Genomic DNA, 18,898 nt, shown 5'->3' with positions numbered 1-18,898 from the left:
AGGTGTCCACCCAGATGCGCCATTATTCGCTCATGACCAAAGACGCCGACGACACCGGTATTCCTGCGGCACGAGCTCCTTAACGCTGTCGCGTTAGAACATACTATCCAGGAGAAGATGGTAGTGGGTTTCCTAAGTAACGGAGTTCTTTATCTGACGGCTTCCGAAGACTAACTGAGGCACTAGTTTTTCCTATTAAAATACTTCCATTATTTCACAAGTCACCTGGTCCTTATGACAGAGCAGAATAGTGGTGCTCGGTAAGTGCGGCGAACATCCAATATTCCGCAGTGCACAGGAAGACGGTCAAGTGTTTCAGCTGTTGATTGGTGCTTGATACGCAGTGCATCTAGTACATCCTCAAGAAATTTTGGCCAGTTGTAACGACTACAGGACGGCTTGTTAATCTTGCCGAAGCGCCTTCCAGCCGGCGAGTAGTCGGGTTGGTGTTCAGTAAAAAAAAATGGCTGTGGTTTAGCTCTGCATGGTTAACCCTAGTTCAATTGCGAAAGCTTCGTTTCCTCGGCACGTCGTCTACGCAGCGTATCATTCCGACGCTCTCGAGAGCTCAAACCGGTCTCTTCCGCAGCTGAAGAGTCACTCCGGGACGTGGCACGAACTCTAACCGCATCTTGGTTACGACGCTTCTCGAGTCATGCGGTGCGTTCTTCTGCCGTCTCTTGAGCGCGTTGTCACTTCATCGCTTCGTTCTTTCATTGCTGCCTCTCTTTCATGCTCCTCATAACGACTAGAATCCACTGTGACGAAGCGTATATATATATACGAAAAGTGATTTCTGGCAGCTGATTTGGTCAATATAATATAAAATCACCAAAAATTGAAGAAACATAACAGGATTTAATTCACGACGTTTCGGCTGGAGGACCAGCCTTTTTCGAGTGTAGTACAGCGTTTGAAACACGCAGTTTTTATAGAGAACGCGGGAGGTACAAAGTTTGCAAGTTTACAGCAAAACACGAGTTCAGAACACTTGGGGGGGAGGGAAGAAACATTTCTTTTAACAAAGGAAGAGAGAGAATCGGTGCAGGTGTTCCGGAGAGGCCGTTTTTTTAATAACAAAGGAACAATAAGATTAAGATAATAAAAATATAAAAAAGGGAGATTCTTTCCCACTACCTCAGGGCTGCCTTGAAAAGGCCCTCGAGGTGTCACTCCTCTCAGGATTTTGGTGACAAGCGTGAAGGGCTCCACCCCTGTACAAGGAGGAAGCTACATTCCAGAGAAACTGGTAGGGGAGTGGGAAGGAGGGGGAGTAAAGAGGAATGCAAACGAGGAAGAAAAAAAGACGAAAAAAAGAGAAAAAAAGGAAAGTAGTGAAAAAAGTAAAGAAGAGCCATTGTACAAGGCTTGGTAATATGCATTCAGAGAAGGGTGGTGGCCACACCAGGGAATACAAAATAGAACATTAAAAAAATGAAAAAGAGAAAAAAAGAAAAAAGGGGGGATTCTTTTCAACCACCTCAGGGCTGCTTTGGAAAGGGGTGAAGGGTGTATTTTGGTGACAAGCGTGAAGGGCTTGACCCCTGTACATGCAGAAGGCAACATTCCAGAGGAACTGGTAGAGGGGAAGGGAGGGGGTAAAGAGGAATGCCAACGAGGCCCTAATTTTCTTTTTGCTTTTTTCCCCTAATTTTCTTTATTTTTCTTATTCTTTTTGTCTTTGTGTTTTTGTTTCTTTTCTTCTCTTCTTTTTTTAGAGGGCTCGTTGGCATTCCTCTTTACCCCCCTCCCTTTCCCTCTACCAGTTCCTCTGGAATGTTGCCTTCTGCATGTACAGGGGTCAAGCCCTTCACGCTTGTCACCAAAATACACCCTTCACCCCTTTCCAAAGCAGCCCTGAGGTGGTGGAAAAGAATCCCCCCTTTTTTTCTCTCTTTTTTTCTCTTTTTCATTTTTTTAATGTCCACCCTTCTCTGAATGCATATTACCAAGCCTTGTACAATGGCTCTTCTTTCCTTTTTTCACTACTTTCCTTTTTTCTCTTTTTTTCGTCTTTTTTCTTTATTAGAGGCCTCGTTTGCATTCCTCTTTACTCCCTCTCCTTCCCCCCCCCCCCTACCAGTTTCTCTGGAATGTAGCTTCCTCGTTGTACAGGGGTGGAGCCCTTCACGCTTGTCACCAAAATCCTGATAGGAGCAACACCTCGAGGGCCTTTTCAAGGCAGCCCTGAGGTGGTGGGAAAGAATCTCCCTTTTTTATATTATTATTATCTTAATCTTATTGTTTCTTTGTTATTAAAAAAAACGGCCTCTCCGGAACACCTGCACCGATTCTCTCTCTTCCTTTGTTAAAAAAAATGTCTCTTCCCTCCCCACCCAAGTGTTCTGAACTCGTGTTTTGCTGTAAACTTGCAAACTTTGTACCTCGCGCATTCTCTATGGGCTCCGTGCGCTGGTATGGTGGCGCCAGCAGCGACCACATCGCCAGCGCCGCCTTGCGGCACTCGCGGCGTTAACCGGACGCTCAGACACGGCCGGTCTCTCGAGGGTAGAGCCCTCGCTCTCCTCGAGACTGGCCGTGGTGGCCCTGCGCCTTCCTCCATGCCGGTGCGTTCGCGTCAGCGCTGCCGCATAGCAGACGCGCATTGACCGCGATGCCATTTTAAGTCAACGCCTGCTTCTCTGCGGATTTCAAGGCATTGAAAGCCTTGGCGCCACCGCTGCTACATTTAGTTTCAATTGCTTTCAGGTTGTGCTGATCACCGATTCCGAGCAGCCATGATTGTGTTGCAGTCCCGACGGCACTGCAATATTTGGCAGCGCAGTTGACCTTATTGAGATTAATTAAGTACCTTTACAGTTTGAGAAACAAGTCTCTGATTGACTCAGATAATGAAATCAGCTATGTAATTTACGCCCATTGTGACATCCACTACGTGAATGGTCGGCTAGAATTGCGAAGAGCGCAATCTTACTACACATATATATCAGATGATAGTGCTCTACATCCTGCAGGATCGTCACTCCTTTACTTTGTGTATTCCCCTGAGAGAAGCATAGCTCTAAGCATACAAAAAGACGATGGGTTTCTTGCTAAGTATCTTCCACAGGACTTTCATTTCAGAAATTTCGTGAAGACGCCAATTACATGAATTATTTCGGTCGCATTTTTCTTTTGGTAAATACTTAACCCTAGAAAGGCCGCGGCGGTGGCTCAGTGGTTATGGTGCTCAGCTGCTGACCTAAATGACTCGGGTCCGATCCTGGTTGCGGCGGTCGCATTTAGATGAAGGCATAATTCTAGAGGCCCGCGTACTGCGCGATGTCAGTGCACGTTAAAAAAACCCAAGTGGTTCAAATTATTTGGAACCTCCTACTATTGCGCCTCTTATAGTTTGAGTTGCATTGGGCGATAAACTTCATTGAAATCAAAATATTAATTCCAGAAATTAAGGGTTTAGCGGTCTTGTGAAATCCAAGAAATATATATAGGGAAATTTGAACCACTATTTTTCTTTGCCCTCGTCCAGAACAGGATTTGAGACCTCAGAAATGCAACAAATAAGAATACAAAATTTTAAACCACTGTAGGAAATAAAATGATTCAAATAAATACACAAAACCTTAGGTGAAATAATGTGAAAACAACATAAGTATACTCAGAAGTACGACGTCGCTCCCACAGCATACACACAAGCATAAAAAAACTAGAAACAAAATTGACTGGCTGAACCACAGATGAGCATAACAAACGAAGACTCAAACTTCAGATACTAGCTCCAAGAACTTCACCGTAGACCATTTCATGTGACTGACTGAGCGCATTCCTTCGCTCTACATAAAGACCTAAAGCAACTCCTACCAATGATGGCACGTTCAAAACACCCTAGTCAGTGTCAACCCTTTCCTAGTTCACACTCATCAATTTAATTCCACAGTGTACTCATTTCCAGCAGACCCTCTGTGCGTGAGCGAGCATGCACAATGTCCAAAGAAAGTGTTAAAATATTGTTACAGGGAAATACTATTTACATTTATTTACAAGTGTTGGGGGTTAGAATAAAAAGTTCCTAGCAGGGAGCACCAACACGAACAGGGAGCTGCATTAACCACCTCTTCTTTGTTCGTCCTTTCACGCGAGAGGCCACTTCGTCTTCCACTGCCACTTCGTCGTAACAATATATTCGGTACCTTTTGCTGCAGTGTTTTTATAGCTGTTGTGACATGGCTAAACAGAGCAGTAGGTCGAGCACCCATAATTATCCAAGTTTGTTTTCGCCTTCGAACGAAACACCTCACCGCTCGCCTCGCTCACTGCAAACTGATCCAGAGAGCTGCGTCGGCTGCGTCCGCCTTTCGCCACCGCTGTTAACCAGGTGGCGCCACTCACGCGCACCAAACTGCAGCGCACGGAGCCTATAAAAACTGCGTGTTTCAAATGCTGTACTACACTCGAAAAAGGCTGGTCCTCCAGCCGAAACGTCGTGAATTAAATCCTTTTATGTTTTTTCAATTTTTGGTGATTTTATATTATATATATATATATATATATATATATATATATATATATATATATATATATATATATATATATATATATATATATATATATATATATACCCTCCGCGAGGCGACACCTCTGGTGGAGCGAGCGGTGATGGCTGTGGCGTCGTCGACGGCGGCGCCATCCGTTGGAGCGCGGCTGCGGCGTTGCTAGGCAACGGCGGCTGAAGGTCGTTCGTGGGAAACGGCATACGGCTGAAGTACGACCACGCCACGAGCCGAGCTGGCTGCCTGGCTGGCGTAGTGTTGCTTTCGCAACAAAAGGCTTTTTGTAGTGGAAGGGATTCTGTTTTTGAGATTTCTAAAATGTGTCTTGTAAGATGTCTTGTAGCTTGAAGAAAATTGGAGCATTAGCTATGCTGAGCTACAAGATTTGCGAAGATGTTTCGAAATGTTCTTGAAGCAGACTGCAAGATAATTTGTCAAGACATCATAAAAACATTAATGTCTCGAGGCTGGTAAAGACGTATATAAGGCGGCTTATCTTGCCGAGACAGCTACATTATAGCCGCCCAATTGACTGTTAGGTGCTGAGTAGGCCCTCAGAAGCGTGACGCAACCCTAACTAGGATCTTCTCACAATAAAAGCATTTCTCTGTAATTAAAACAATCAATCAGCAGTCATATTTCATTTTGCCCGCGCCTCACCTGATTTCAACTTCGCTCACGATGTCATAGCTGCCATCCAATGGCTTAAACAGAAGCAGAAACCTGGGAGAAGATATTTAGTTACAAATTATTTACCGGGCGAAAGCTAATTACTCGTGACGATCCATGTTTACTAATGTCTTGCGCATATAATTAAAAATATGCACAGAATAATCGTGTTCGTGTACTCCTTCCAATTCGATGCTAGAAGACGAAGAAGACCAAGGTAAGGTGAAGAGAAAGAAAACGAATAGAACAGGAGAAAGCGTTCTGAGGTGAAGAAGAAGAGAAAGCGTTCGTTCAGAAGCGAGCTTCAGGATGCCGAAGATGGAGAACACTGGACTGGACCCCATCATATGGGTGCAATCTGTCTCCAAAGGTCACCAGCTTCCTGGGGCATACACCTTTTGTCTGCAGGGTGAGCTGCACCCTCACGCCGGCATCGACAGCGGCCGCGGCAACCCGGGCCTCAGCTTCGACCACGGCACTGACGCATCCTGCAGCTGGGGACCGCCGCAGACGCTCTTTGAGGCATCCAGCGGATCGCCTTCTCCAAGAATGAGCTCTGAACGTGGACAGCCACTTGTCCGTGACGGACGCACCTGGAGGGCATCTGGTCGGTCTCCGCGGCCGGGACGCAGTTCGCCAACGCCATCACCGGGTGTTCGCGGATGCTGGCCCCCGCCGGCTACGCCGCCAGGGTTTCCGGTTGGACGAGCCCCCTGCGAGGACCTCAGGCATCGGCTTTCCAGCCGCCGATGTAGGCCGCTTTACGTTCATCGGGCGCAAGGTAACACAGGCGGGAGCCCACAAGAAAATCGCAGTGGTCAGAGTTTTCTCAGAGATATTTTTGCCAGAGGTTAAGAAAGCCCAACCGCGATGCCTCGCCGTCACAAAACACTCGGGGAGCGAGGCCAGTAGAAAGTGTTACAAAGGCCGATGAGTTAGGATGCAAGCGAGTGCGCACCTCTGCAGGTCCCGATTTGACTGAAGGCGGAAATTTTCTATCTTCAGAGGTACATGACGAAGGACGAGGCATGGTCTGTGGATATTGCACAGGCCGTGGGCCTGTGGCGAAAACGAGGATCTTGCGAAGACTTTAGTGATCAAGAGCCCAACGAGACGGCCAGTGGGATGCACGAATCAGGTCAAGGCGTCGCGCTAGCAATGAAGGAAAAAATCAGGAGCTGCCCTAGACAGAAGCAGACTCCTAGCTATAGAAGGCCAGGCAGCATCAAGTCCGTTAAAACTAAAACCAGGAGCAGTGTTCCACGCATGATTAAACCATGAGTACGCTTCCTTACAATGAAATCCCTGAAGATCCACAGCTATTTGCATGGAGAAAGTCACATGTGGAGAAATTTAGACAGAAGTCATCTCAGAGAAACTTTCTGGAACGCAAGCACACATGCTGCAAATCGCCATTAACGTATGCTCATTACTGCCATTTGCCGAAGTTATGCCCTGCCAAGTAACCGTGTGTAATATGGAACCGAAATCTCCTGATCGTGTGAAATGTGGCCACTCTGCTACGTGCACTGAAGAAAGCCAACAAGGAAATAACCTCACCGAACAAGATAGCACTCTCATCTCCGTGGGCACTTTCAACCGTAAGGCTCAGTTTTCCACTCCATATTCAAATTGGGACAAAGAAACGGAGTCCATCAAGTCGACACCATCCGAGAGTGATGACGAAGACCCTGTGCTGTACAGAACCTTTCATGCCCACAACATTTCGCGACAACACTGCCGTGCCGAAGGGCTGGCTGGTACTTCATCGCATTCATAGGCAGCAGGAAGCATCGCAGAGGACAAAATTCCACTACCGGCAAGCACCCTTCCCAGAGCGGTCACCAGGGGGTTAAAAATGTGAGGGAAGCAGTACTGTGTCACGTTGCTAGGTACGTTTTTAATCCAATTGTCCCGAACTACGCCAAATTTTCAGAAGAAAAAGCGCAGAGCACCTATAATAATTTTGGAAATAAACGAATTATACAGTTTTATCGCGTGCTGTTCTTTCATGGCGCCATTGCGACCCAGGTCGGTCGTTGTGTTGCGAGAGTTCGGGCTCTCCTTCCTCGCTCCGTGGAGGAAAGGAGTGAGGGGGAAGAAGTGGGTTCCCCCTACCAATGGCGCACAATGCATCCGGTTCACGTGCGGTGCATCATGGGTGTGGTGTATGTGGTGCTTCACCAACCGAAAGACTGCAGTCGGAAAGCTGCTGGTAGTGCCCTTCTCCACCTCTCAGACGGGGCTGCCTGTGCGGACGGGCAGAGGATCCTGGGCTGCCATTCCAGCTCTGTCATGTTTGTAACTGGGAGGCAGGGGCTATCAACGCTGTGGAGAGAATTGGAAACTACTGTTGTCCGCTCTACTCTCCTCCTAGAGTGGCCTGATCTCAGAATTCTCAGCGCACGATCTCTCACTAGACAGCTGCTCGCGGATGGACTGCGAGGGTGAGGGTGTGAACATCCTTGCCGCGACGGAGTGGTGGATGGTTCGACGCATGCCGTATTTTTTTTTCGATAGCCAATGTCACGGTAGGGCTCGACGAGAACAAATTGGCTGCCTTTCTGCATGCCAATTTCAAGGTGTTGCGCAATCACGTAGGACAAATTAGTTGCAGGTCACAGCAGTAATCATGAAAATCATCATCGTTCCTGGCAACGTCCATTACAGAACGAAGACATCCTCCACAAACTCTTAGCAATTAAGCCGCGTCAGCTATGCCTACGCAATGCCACCAGAGTTCCTTTCGTCATCTGACCTCACTCCCTCCAGCCTTCAGCGAAGCTTCCCTTCACTCCGCAGTGCAGCGACATTTGCCCTCGAATCTTCCCGACCATTTCTCGGCGCTAAATCTTGATGTCGAGATGGCAACTTCTGCGCCGCCTTGGTCGGAACTGTTCTGAAGCACGATTGTGTAACCGACGCTTGACGACACTTCCAGTGCTCAGGTCAGGAGTCACCCGATGAGCAACATTGCATGTCCGCAAATGATTCGCGTTGTCCGCTGAGTGCGTGAATGGAGCTATAACACATGTCAAAGGTCCGACCTCCCCGCACCGCTCCTTCCTACGCGCAGAAAAAAAATGCCTATTATAGTATGAAATCATTCCCAAGGTCAAATTTTGGCATTGGCCCGGGCCAAGTCTAGAGTTCGCCACCGTGTCGGACACGCTCATTTATGGTTTAGTCCAAATATTCCAAGGTCAATTTTTGGCGTAGGTAGGTAAAATTCTGGGAATATCCTTGGCCAAATTTGGAAATTTTTCGATAACGGTATGTATTTCCTCAGGGCATAAGGGGAGTTGGGAAGGTAGAAAGAGAAAGAAAAGAGTGGTACGTGGGTGTTTAATGAAGGAGAAAAGGTGGGCGGATCTAATGAAGGCGAGGAGGGAGCAGTGATGTGGCCCCTGCGTCCAAGCAATATGTGAGAACGGGTTGTCCGGCAGGAAATCCGGTGCTGAGATCACCATCGTGTTGGGCGCGGTCAATTATGGTTAGACATCAATTTTCACCCGAATGAAAAATTGTTTTCTGTAGCGAGAGTTACACTGGGCTACCAGCCGAACATTTCGCGGTAGATGGGACAGGCCAGTCATGCGTATGCGCCGTTACCATGGAGAGGAGTAAGGTGAGGCGTGTGCTTTGCCATCGCCGCGGCCGAGCGCCCGCTTTCCCGTCGGAGCCCATCGCGACTTCACGCGGATGAGCAGTTGTGCGCATGCGCCGATGCCATGGTAACCAGAGCGACCCCACAGCTGCGCCGTGTTCTTCGCCGCACGCCTCTCTATCACCCGAACCGCGCATCGCAAGCTGAGCATTGCGTATAAAAGGCGGAGATGTAATGGGTGTCTGTATCACAACGCTTGACATGCATGCAGAGGAGAGTCCAGCCGCTGCTAAACGGCGGTATAGACAAGAGATAAACTCTTCCGATCCTCAGGTTGCTACCTGGCACTTGGCTACTCAACTAAGAGAGAATGAGCGTCAGAAGGCGTAGAGAGGAGCGGAGACTCCCGAACAGAGAGAGGAACGCCTTGCAAAACTGAGATGCCAGCCTGCCGAGCGTAATAGACGGCGCATAGCTGCCGAAATGGAGCCTTTAGAAGGCGTCAGTCAATGGGAACCAGAAGAGGATGCGATGGCCCGTCGTCTGACTGATCACACCATTCGAATTTCCGAAATACAAGCTCAGCCAGGGAAACGTACCTCTCGCTACGTATATCCTGGCATAGCCGAGCTAAGCCACTTCCATTTTTTAGGAAAGGAAATGGCGTGGTAATAGTCTCTCATCTTGGTAGGTCGAAACCTGACGAGATCATTTTTTTATGGGGGGGGGGGGGGGGGGCCTGTGGCCCGAGGTCAAAGGTCAAAGGCCATGCCACCATGGTGGACCAGGCGGTCATGGTGAACTTTGCAGAGATAGCACACCTTATGTAGCTTACAGCAACGCTGTTGCTGTAGTAGGCATCACAGTTATTTCAAGGTCATCCGGACACACGGAATCGGAGATCCGAGTTTTGCATCCAGTAGAACTTTCGCTCTAAAAATTTCACTCCACTTTCGGAGTGGCTCTGCCTGGCAACACTGAGTAGGGGTTCTTATGCTACAGCGTAACGAGTGCCATAAAAGCGAAAACTTCCCGGCACCACCGTCTGTGTGAAGCCTGCACCTGAAAACAGTGGCAGGTGGAGAGAAGGGAGTCCCCCTCCACGCCACTTGTAGGGGAGAGTAGGGAAAGGCCGGACTAAGAATGACTCACCAAGAATGAAAATGACTAAGAGTGACTCAGCAAAGACGAATGAAAACAGAGATTAGGAATGGAAATGTAATCAGAATAGAAGCAGAAGCATATTCACAAATAGAGTAGAAGCATAACTGGAACAGATTGGTGAGTGAAAGAAAATGAATCAGTACTGGAAGAGAATCGCATTTCCACCACATAAGTCCAATTGCTCGCCGCTATTGCTTTTTGTTCTTATTGTGCAAATTTGCCCTTTGAAAAAGTTAAAAGAAAAGGTAAATGCTGTATTCTTTGTTTAATGTCAACAGGGCTCGATGCTGAGGCCAGCGTTTCCACATGCGCTTGCCTGGCTGGCGGGTGTCCTGAATGAAGCCCTGCCTGCGCAGATGTTCGCTCGCAGCTCGAAGTTCGGGCGTCTCCGTATAATAGCCGATTCACACGACAGTCCGTTCGCCCGCGGTCCGCGCATCACATGTTCATGCGCCACAAAAAACTGGCCTGAGATCCGATGACGTCAAGCGGATGCGACGGACCAAAACAGCAGACGACGCGCTGGGTGTACCAATGTTGCCAGATTATTTTAAAGCGTTTGGCAACGCTGGTCAAACTGGTTTTTCCTCCCGAGCCATGACTGCAATTGAATGGTGCAGGTGCGGCTCTTAATGGCCTGGGTCGTCTTGCTAGCCGAGTCGATCACTTCGTCATGGCTGCGAGCGCAGGGCAGCTTGTCAAAACAGCGCGCCAGCTCAACGCCACTCAGTGAAATGCGGCAGCTGAAATACTGTCAAGAGCGGTGGTTGCCAGAGTTTGCGCGCGCATCTTCGCGGGCCGCCGCTAATTCCCGCGAGGGGAGAGCCGGTCCGCGAAGGTTAGCTCTGGCAACCACCGCTCTTGCTAATATTTCGGCTGCCGCATTTCTGTTGAGTGACGGTGAGCTGGCGTGCTGTTTTGACATGCTGCCCTGCGTTCGCTACCATCACAAAGCAATCGACTGGGCTAGCAAGAGCGCCCCGGTCATTGAGGAAAATTGGACAAAGGCCCGCACCTACACCATTCAATGGCAGTCATGGGTCGGGAGGAAAAACCAGTTTGACCAACGTTGCCAAACACTTTAAAAAATCTGGCAACAGTGTTACGCCCATCGCGTCATGTGCTCTTTTGGTCCGTCGCATCCGCTTGACGTCATCGGATCAGAGGCCAGTCTTTAAAGGCGCATGAACACGTGATGCGCGGACCGCGCGAATGGACCGTCGTGTAAATCGGCCCTAAGGGGATTCAGCGTGGCCTCCTTGGCGGGAGCGAGGCAGAAGAGACATTTCAGTCGTGGGGTATGCGACCTGGATGACAAGGACTCCCTGACCGCAGGAGCCAGCACAGCGCCCACTCAAATTCTCCGCAGCGCGACATTAGGCAGCATTGGAATAGGGGGACATTTTTGATTAGGGGGATATGGGAATAGCGGAGAGCCAGTGCGCATGCTCAGAACAATAACACCCCTGGGGTTCTTGTACTACGCATAAGCACTGGCTCCCCGCTATCCCCTACCCACCTAACCGATAGGGTCCCCCTGTTCTAACCTGCCTTCTCCCACGGCGAGTTCGGTCGTGTAAGGCTGTCTGCACTCCAAAGGACGGCTTTCTAAAGCTCTGAAGCTCCAAGCGTGAAGCGACGGAATCAAGGAATGAAGCACGTCTGCATGACATCACGTGTGCCTCATCGCGCTAACAGTATCTGACCCTCAGAGCTGCCCTTCCCCCAATCGCCGACTGATCGTCTTGCATGGGTAGAACAATCACTGCGAGCCCTCTGCTCTGCTGTGTACGCCGCGTTACAACGATGAGCCATTCCGGGAATTTTGCCTTTTCCAGGAAATTTGAGACAAAAAACTAAGCGAAAAGAGACCCCTGCTGAGTTGAAAGTCAACTTAAAAACAAAAATTCTCATTTTTTTCCCCAAGACTGACGGAGCTCAAAAGCTCCAACTGATAAAAAACGCTGTTAGAAGAAGACGTAGACAACGCATTATTACCACGCTTCGTCGTCATCGCTGGAGGATAGAGCGCGGGTCTCGGTCTGAATCTACTGCCTCCGGCTCTCCTGTCCCGCTGCTATCTGAGTGCTGCCAGCGTTGGTCGCCGTGACACATCAATAAATTCACTCTTCAACACAAACACTGAACCATCAAATAGCTGATCTGCTCAATAAATACTCTCATATTAAGGAACAATTGAGGATAGTGCTCCCATGCGGCAGTTTAGCGAAAGGATTACCGGCTTCTTGTCCTTTGCCTAAAAGAGGCTGTTTCCTACAAACAAAACCTACCCCAAATTTTTCACCTTGCTCCCTTTTTGCAATAGAAATCCACTTTTTGTTTATCTCTTCGGTTAAGCCTAAGAATTCCGTTTTTAGTTCTCATCATATTGTCTTAAATATTGTACATTTATGCACAGTGCAGTTTACCCATATCGATTCTTCATGTTAGTTTCTTCAGTTTCCAGTTTTTTTCTCACTCATCTGTCTTATACGAATATATGGTTATGAATGTGTTTTGCTTTCTGTGTACTATTCTTATGGATGAATGAGTACTATGATTTATGTGTAAAAATTGCACACTGCTCTGAGTGTAAGAGTGAAAAAGGGGCTGCATTTCGTTAAGCAACTTTGTTTACCTTTTTGTCGCCCCCTCGGTAACCGAGTTGTTTGAAATAAACCTTGAAAGTTTATGAGCACAAGCAAAGAAACGAAGGTTTTATACAAAACTGCACCGATTTCAGTGCACCCGTGTTCTGTCAGGATGACCGAGCGGTCCAAGGCGCTGCGTTCAGGTCGCAGTCCTGTCTTCCGGGCGTGGGTTCGAATCACACTTCAGACATCACTGTTTTTTCTGCGCCAAGGCTATAAAGGAAGGTTTTACTGTGCATTGATTTCACTGCACAGCACCCATGTTCTGACAGGAAGGCCTCATTCTACTTCCGGCCACTGCCCAGTGCGGACGTGGCATCACGGGCTCCAACGGAGCGGCGATAGTGGCCTTTGCTACCCGCGGAAACAGGATTGAAGATAAGGAAGAACACGACTACGAAATAATTTTGCCTACGTCGCCTACCAGTCGTGTTGTGTTAAACACCGTTTTTTTTTTTGCACAGCGACGTGTGAATTAGACCCACAGGGTCGATGATTTCCGCGACGCCGTCGGAAACGCTGGTGCGCTCCCCGACGCTCTGGCATTGGGGGCGTATCAGGTCAAGCATGTTTGGGCGGTCACGCTCAACAGCATCGAAGCAACCAAGAAGCTGGCAGCGATCAAGGAAATTGAGGTTAAAGGACGGCGCTGCATTATCATCCGGTGTAGCCGACGACGACATTCGGACGCCTCTTGGGAACTTAACGGGTGAACCAGGAGCGTTGGCCTGTGTTTCAGGCGTCAAGGAGAAGGGGTCTACAACCAGGAGCGTTCTCCTGAAACTGAAACCCGGTATGAAGGTGGACGACCTGCCACACCAGTTACGCGTCGTCGGGGAGCTGGCCCTTGTGGGGCCTGGGCGGCCTATGCAGTGCCTATGGTCCCGTGGCACGGGTCACATTCGACGTGAATGCAAGGTACCCCGTGCTCTAAATGCAGGCGTTATGGCCACGGCGACAGTGTGTTCGCACATATGCGGTGGCTACCGGTGCGGTATCGAGAGACGATACGGCAGAGCTTCTGATAGATGTCGTCGAGGCAGAGTAGGCGGTAAAAGGAGCCGAGGAAGTTGGCAAGGCTGCTTGGACGACCGATATTTCGGGACCTCCCAGCGGAGACACTAGTGAAAATGGCAACGAAGGGAAGCAACTTGAAGAGGAAGAATCACTCTCGAGTCAGGCGAACACGTCGACAAACGGGGAGAGCGTCCCGGCAACTAAGGACGCCGAGCCAATGATCAGTGAGAAACAGCAGGACCGGAGCTGCGCTTGTTCAGCGAGCGGCACCGCCTCAGTCAAGCGCCCTCATGCCCTGACTGGCAACCAAGGGGACAGGCAGCAGCTTTCAGTGGTGAGGAGCAGCCAGCAAAAACTGCTGTCTTCAATGTGCCCTGCAATTTTGTTCTGGTCATTCTTGTGCAATGCCAAAACCAGGCAATAAATAAAAAAATGTCAGGATGGCCGAGCGGTCCCGGCGTTTGCGTCTCGGTCCGGTCTTCCGGTCGTGGGTTCGAATCCCACATCTGACATCACTTTTTGTTTTTATTGTTATGCACAAAAGTCCAAAAAGGAAGCTTTTACTCTGCACCGATTTTTATGCGCCCGTGTTATCTCAGGATGGCTGAGCGATCCATTCTACTTTTGGCCACCGGCATTAATGGTCGCAGAATCATGTGCTCCAGCGGAGCGGCCCTTTCCAGCCGCGGAAACAGGCTTGAGAACACCGAAGATAGCGAGTACCAGATTATGCTGCCAACTTTGCCCACCGGGCGCGTTGTTTTTAACACGCTTTTTTTTTGCACGCCGATGTGCGAGTTAGGCCATACAGGGTGGAGGATTTCCGCGACGCCCTAGCCAACGCTGGTGCGCTCCCCGACCTTTTGGCGTAGGCTGTTTGGGCTGTCACATTAACCAGCACAGAACCAACGAAGACGCTGGCGGCGTTCAAGGAACGGGAAGTTAAACGTCGCCGCTGCCTCGTCATCGATCCCGAAGACCAACAGGTGAAGCTGCGACTGCACTGGATGTTGCACGGCTTGGCAGATGATGACATCCGGACGCCGTTTGTTGCTTTTGGGAATGTGACCGAGGTGACACGGGAGATGTGGCGAGTTCAAGGCGTCAAGGAGAATGGGCCCGCCACGAGGACCGTGCTCGTGAAATTGAAGCCCGGCTTTAAGACAGAGGATTTACCGCACCAGCTGCGAGTCGCCGGGGAATTCGCCCTTGTTGTGCCTGGGCGGGCGATGCACTGCTTACGCTGTCGGGACACGGGACACGTCCCCCGCGAATGTAAGGCGCCCCGATGTTCAAAATGTAGGCGCTACGGACATGAGGAGGCTGGCTTTGTGCTCACGTACGCTTCGGCCGCGGGACTTGGAACGAGGGAACGATCGGCGGAGCTGACTATGGATCTAGCCGAGGCGGAGGAGGCGGCAACAGGAGCCGGAGAGGCGCGAACGCAGGCGCGGGAGACAGACTCGTCGAGGAACTCCGCTCGAGACACCAATGCCGCCAGCGATGCGGGAGAAGTGACGCTACACCTGATCTCACTAGGAAAGGGGCAGAGACGTGACGTCAGCCGGCAAACGACATCGAGCAGGATAATGGTGAGGAGCACCCAGACACTAGCGGTGCTCGTACGCCCAGCGTCACAGCCCCATTCAAGTGACCACACACACAATCCGATCTCGAAGGTGACAAGGCATCAGCCCCCGGCCTCGACGAGCTGCCAGCAAAAACAGTCCAAGCCCGGCGGTACGCACTACGTCCACGGCCAAACCTTTCTTCCGAGAGGCGTGCAGGGGATAAAGCGCCCCCGCTGCCAGTTCAGCTGCTCGCACCGGACGGAGGCGGCTCCGACGAAGGCGTCTAGCTGGACCAGAAAGATGAGCATCATGCTTTCGGTCGTTTAACCCTTGATGAGAATGGCGCCTGACACCACCTTTAGAGTAGCCACTTTAAATGTCAGGGGATTGGCAGCAAAAAGGAAGCAGAGCCAGGTCCTAACTGACCATGATATTGGCGTGCTTGCCGATCAATAAACAGAGGTTGGTGGGAAGGAAGAGACCGGCTGCACGGTGCGACGTTTCACGGCTAGATTTTGAGCCATTGTTCGCCACGTGGTAGGGACATCGGCTGGGTGCGTATTGTTTGTCAAAAAGGGGCCTGCACTGATTGTACAGGCTCATTACTCATGGTTGTCAGGATGGTGTGTAGTAGCTGATTGTACATACAGCAGTGCTGAGTTTAGCCCTATTTGTGTGTATGCTCCTAACATTGTTGAGGAGAGAACAGTGTCTTTCGAGAACGTTATGTAGCAATTAAGTACCGAAAGGCCGGTAGTAATGCTGGGTGATTTTTACTGCGTACTGAATGCTCAGGACAAAACCAGCAGATGCGGCTTCAGAGAGAGTGCTGAGGTTTTGCGCCAGTCAGTGTTGTAGGCGTTAACGAAAAAAAGTAACTAAATACGCTACTAGTTACGCTAAAAAAATGTCACGCGTTACCATTCCTCCATCGCATAAATTTTATTCAGTGCGTCTTCGCTGAAGAACTCCTCACGATAACAATTTTATGAAGCTCATATTTCACATAAAACTTTCAGCCAAAAAAACGAGTTGGGCCGAAATCCTGATTTAACGACAATACTTTGCACAAATGTGCAGGAGCTTAGCAATGTTACAGTGGCCTAAAGGAGTCGGATTCAACTTAAGTCTGCAGTGAAGCTCCACCCACATTCCGCCGCCGCACACAGAATTACTCGACAACAAAAAAGTAGTCCGCTGCCTAAACGTTTCTCGTTACCTAAACAAGTTGTTTATCACAAGAAAATAATTCTGAGCTTCAGAGTTTCGATACGCGAATTGTTTAATATAGCCAAATATTTAATGCTCAGCTAGCTGAGTAGTACAGGACGCAGAGGACGGCGGCCCAGTGTTACGAACCGCTGTTTTTTTTTAGTTGTATGATATTTATAACTGTGGCACACAGTGAAACCATTTCCTGAATGTGACATTACAAACACAAAATGACACTTCATCATCAATTCTAAATTTGTAAAGAAATGATCTGAACTTCTCAACAAATTTACAGTAATCCTGAAAAATGTGATGTTCCAAAATGCTCGGCATGCTTCCACTCTTTAGAGAGTTGTGCGTGTGAGTGGTTTGCGAAGGGGAGGTAGGTGAAGGCAAGTGCCTTAATGCGTGTTTGTGCACGAGTTTCGTGCTTTATGGTTATTCTTTTTCTTTTAGTTGGGTGCGTCGTCTGGGGCAGGTGTTTTCTGGCGTGCATGGGAGCCGCAACAAGAGTCGTCGAGAGCACCTGTACGTTTTGTTTATTTGCAACATCGCTTTAGGTGCTCTTCGCTTTTTTCCTCTAAAAAGGGGGCTGATTGGGGGGGGGGGGGGGGCAGTTGGATTAAAAAGTAACTAGTAACATTACAGCTCCCGTTACCAAAAAATGTTAACGGAAGTACGTTACCAGTCACAGTTCCGAAATGGTAACGAGTAGGTTATTAAGTTACCGAAAAAAGGTAACGCGTCAAACGGTGAAGCCGTTACTTATAACGCGTTGCCGCCAACACTGGTGCCAGTTCACGAACGAGTGGAATATGGAAGATGTGGCTGAGTGCCTGGGCTGTGCGCGTGCCGTACAATTCACGCACTTCCAGGGTTCGAGCCACGCGCGCCTTGACAGAATTTTCCTGTCGCTGCATTTGATTCCCACATGCACTGAATACCAACTTGTGCCCATGACGTTCACGGTTCACTGTTTTGTGAAATGCATGCTTTCTCGGCACTAAAAAACGAAGCAATGTATTTACCTGAGACTTACAGAAATCTAACAAGAAATTGCTCAGTGATAAGGCCTTTAGACGTGTTGTATCGAAAGAACTGGTTAAAGTGAGGCCGGGCACATTGCACGAAATCTGGAAGCAATGGTAGATGTGCAAAGAGCAGATAAAGATAAAAGTCATTGATAGGTCCGGTTGCCTGCGGTATAAGGCGCCCCGCAGATGGATAGAAGATTTAAGAAAAATAAAGGAGCAGCTTGCGCTGATGGAAGAAGTCAGATACCGAAAAGCGTTGTGCGTACAAGCGCGGAATGTTGGGCCATGGGCGAGACGCCATCGAAGGGGGCACTGGGAATAGAAAACGCTCGTACAGAGAAAAACCCCATTTTTAAGATTGAATGGGGCGGCATGCTATCGGCATTTGACAGTCATATCGGACGAGGCTTCTTCCAGTATTATCAGGAGCTTTTCGGAAAACATGTGGTGGACATAAACTCTTTCAAAGAAAAGTTTCTTACAGCTGTGCCGCGACTAGACTAGGTCACGAAGGAAAGGTTAGAGATGCCAATCACAGAACTCGTAGTTGTAAAGGCTGTCGAAAGTTAAAATATGCGAAATTTGCCTGGGAGAGACGGCCTAAGTGCAGCTTTCTATAAGGAGTTGAAGAACGAAATAGTACCAATATTGACTGCTGTGTTCCAAGAAGACTATGAAATAGGTTGCCGCAGTCTCACGGGTTATCTCACACTATTCTAATTGCAAAGGCAAATAACGAGGAAAAGCTGCGGTATACAGGCCAATTTCCTTGACTAATGTTTATTATAAAATATTAATGAAAGTGCTAGCAAGGAGACTGCAGTCAGTGATTCACAATATTGTTGGTCCTCCCCAAACCTGTGGTATAAAGGGGAGATCAATAATGACTAACATACACACGGCAAGATCGGAGCTCGACTAGTGTTCTGATCTAAATAATGAATGCGTGGCATCCTCCAACTAGACCTCGAAACCTGGGCCGTAAAGGGCACACCGGTGACATCACCGGCCATCGCAGGGCAGTGATGTGAAGACTTCCAGGCACATTTGAATGCAAAGTGGAGAGGGATCAATTGAGTACATATGGTCATAAACCCATTGAGCTATAGTTTCATACCGCAAAGGCGGAGCTTACGTGTGCCCTCCAATTTTTCTGCTGCTTGGTACGCAAACAACTCATGTATTCGCTAAATGAAAGCATGAAGATAATGGTGCACTATTTAGCATTCACCGTGTGAGCTCGAAGTTCCCGCACTGAAATACCACAGTTGCCAGGACTGCGCCACACTGCTATGTTCTTTCAAGCCTACCTTTCTTTGATACCACATTTAATTGTATACGGCAACTGTGGAATATTATAAGAAAGGTACTGTTCTGAACATGTCGATGGGGGATGGTCTAATCTTCCGATCAGCAGAAAAACGTGGCTTTTAAAGCTTGTCTTGCGTTGGCACCGAGTAGT

This window comes from Amblyomma americanum, chromosome 2 (assembly GCF_052857255.1).
Source record: "Amblyomma americanum isolate KBUSLIRL-KWMA chromosome 2, ASM5285725v1, whole genome shotgun sequence".
Classification (NCBI taxonomy): Eukaryota; Metazoa; Arthropoda; class Arachnida; order Ixodida; family Ixodidae; genus Amblyomma; species Amblyomma americanum.
Note: the sequence above shows the minus strand (reverse complement) of the source record.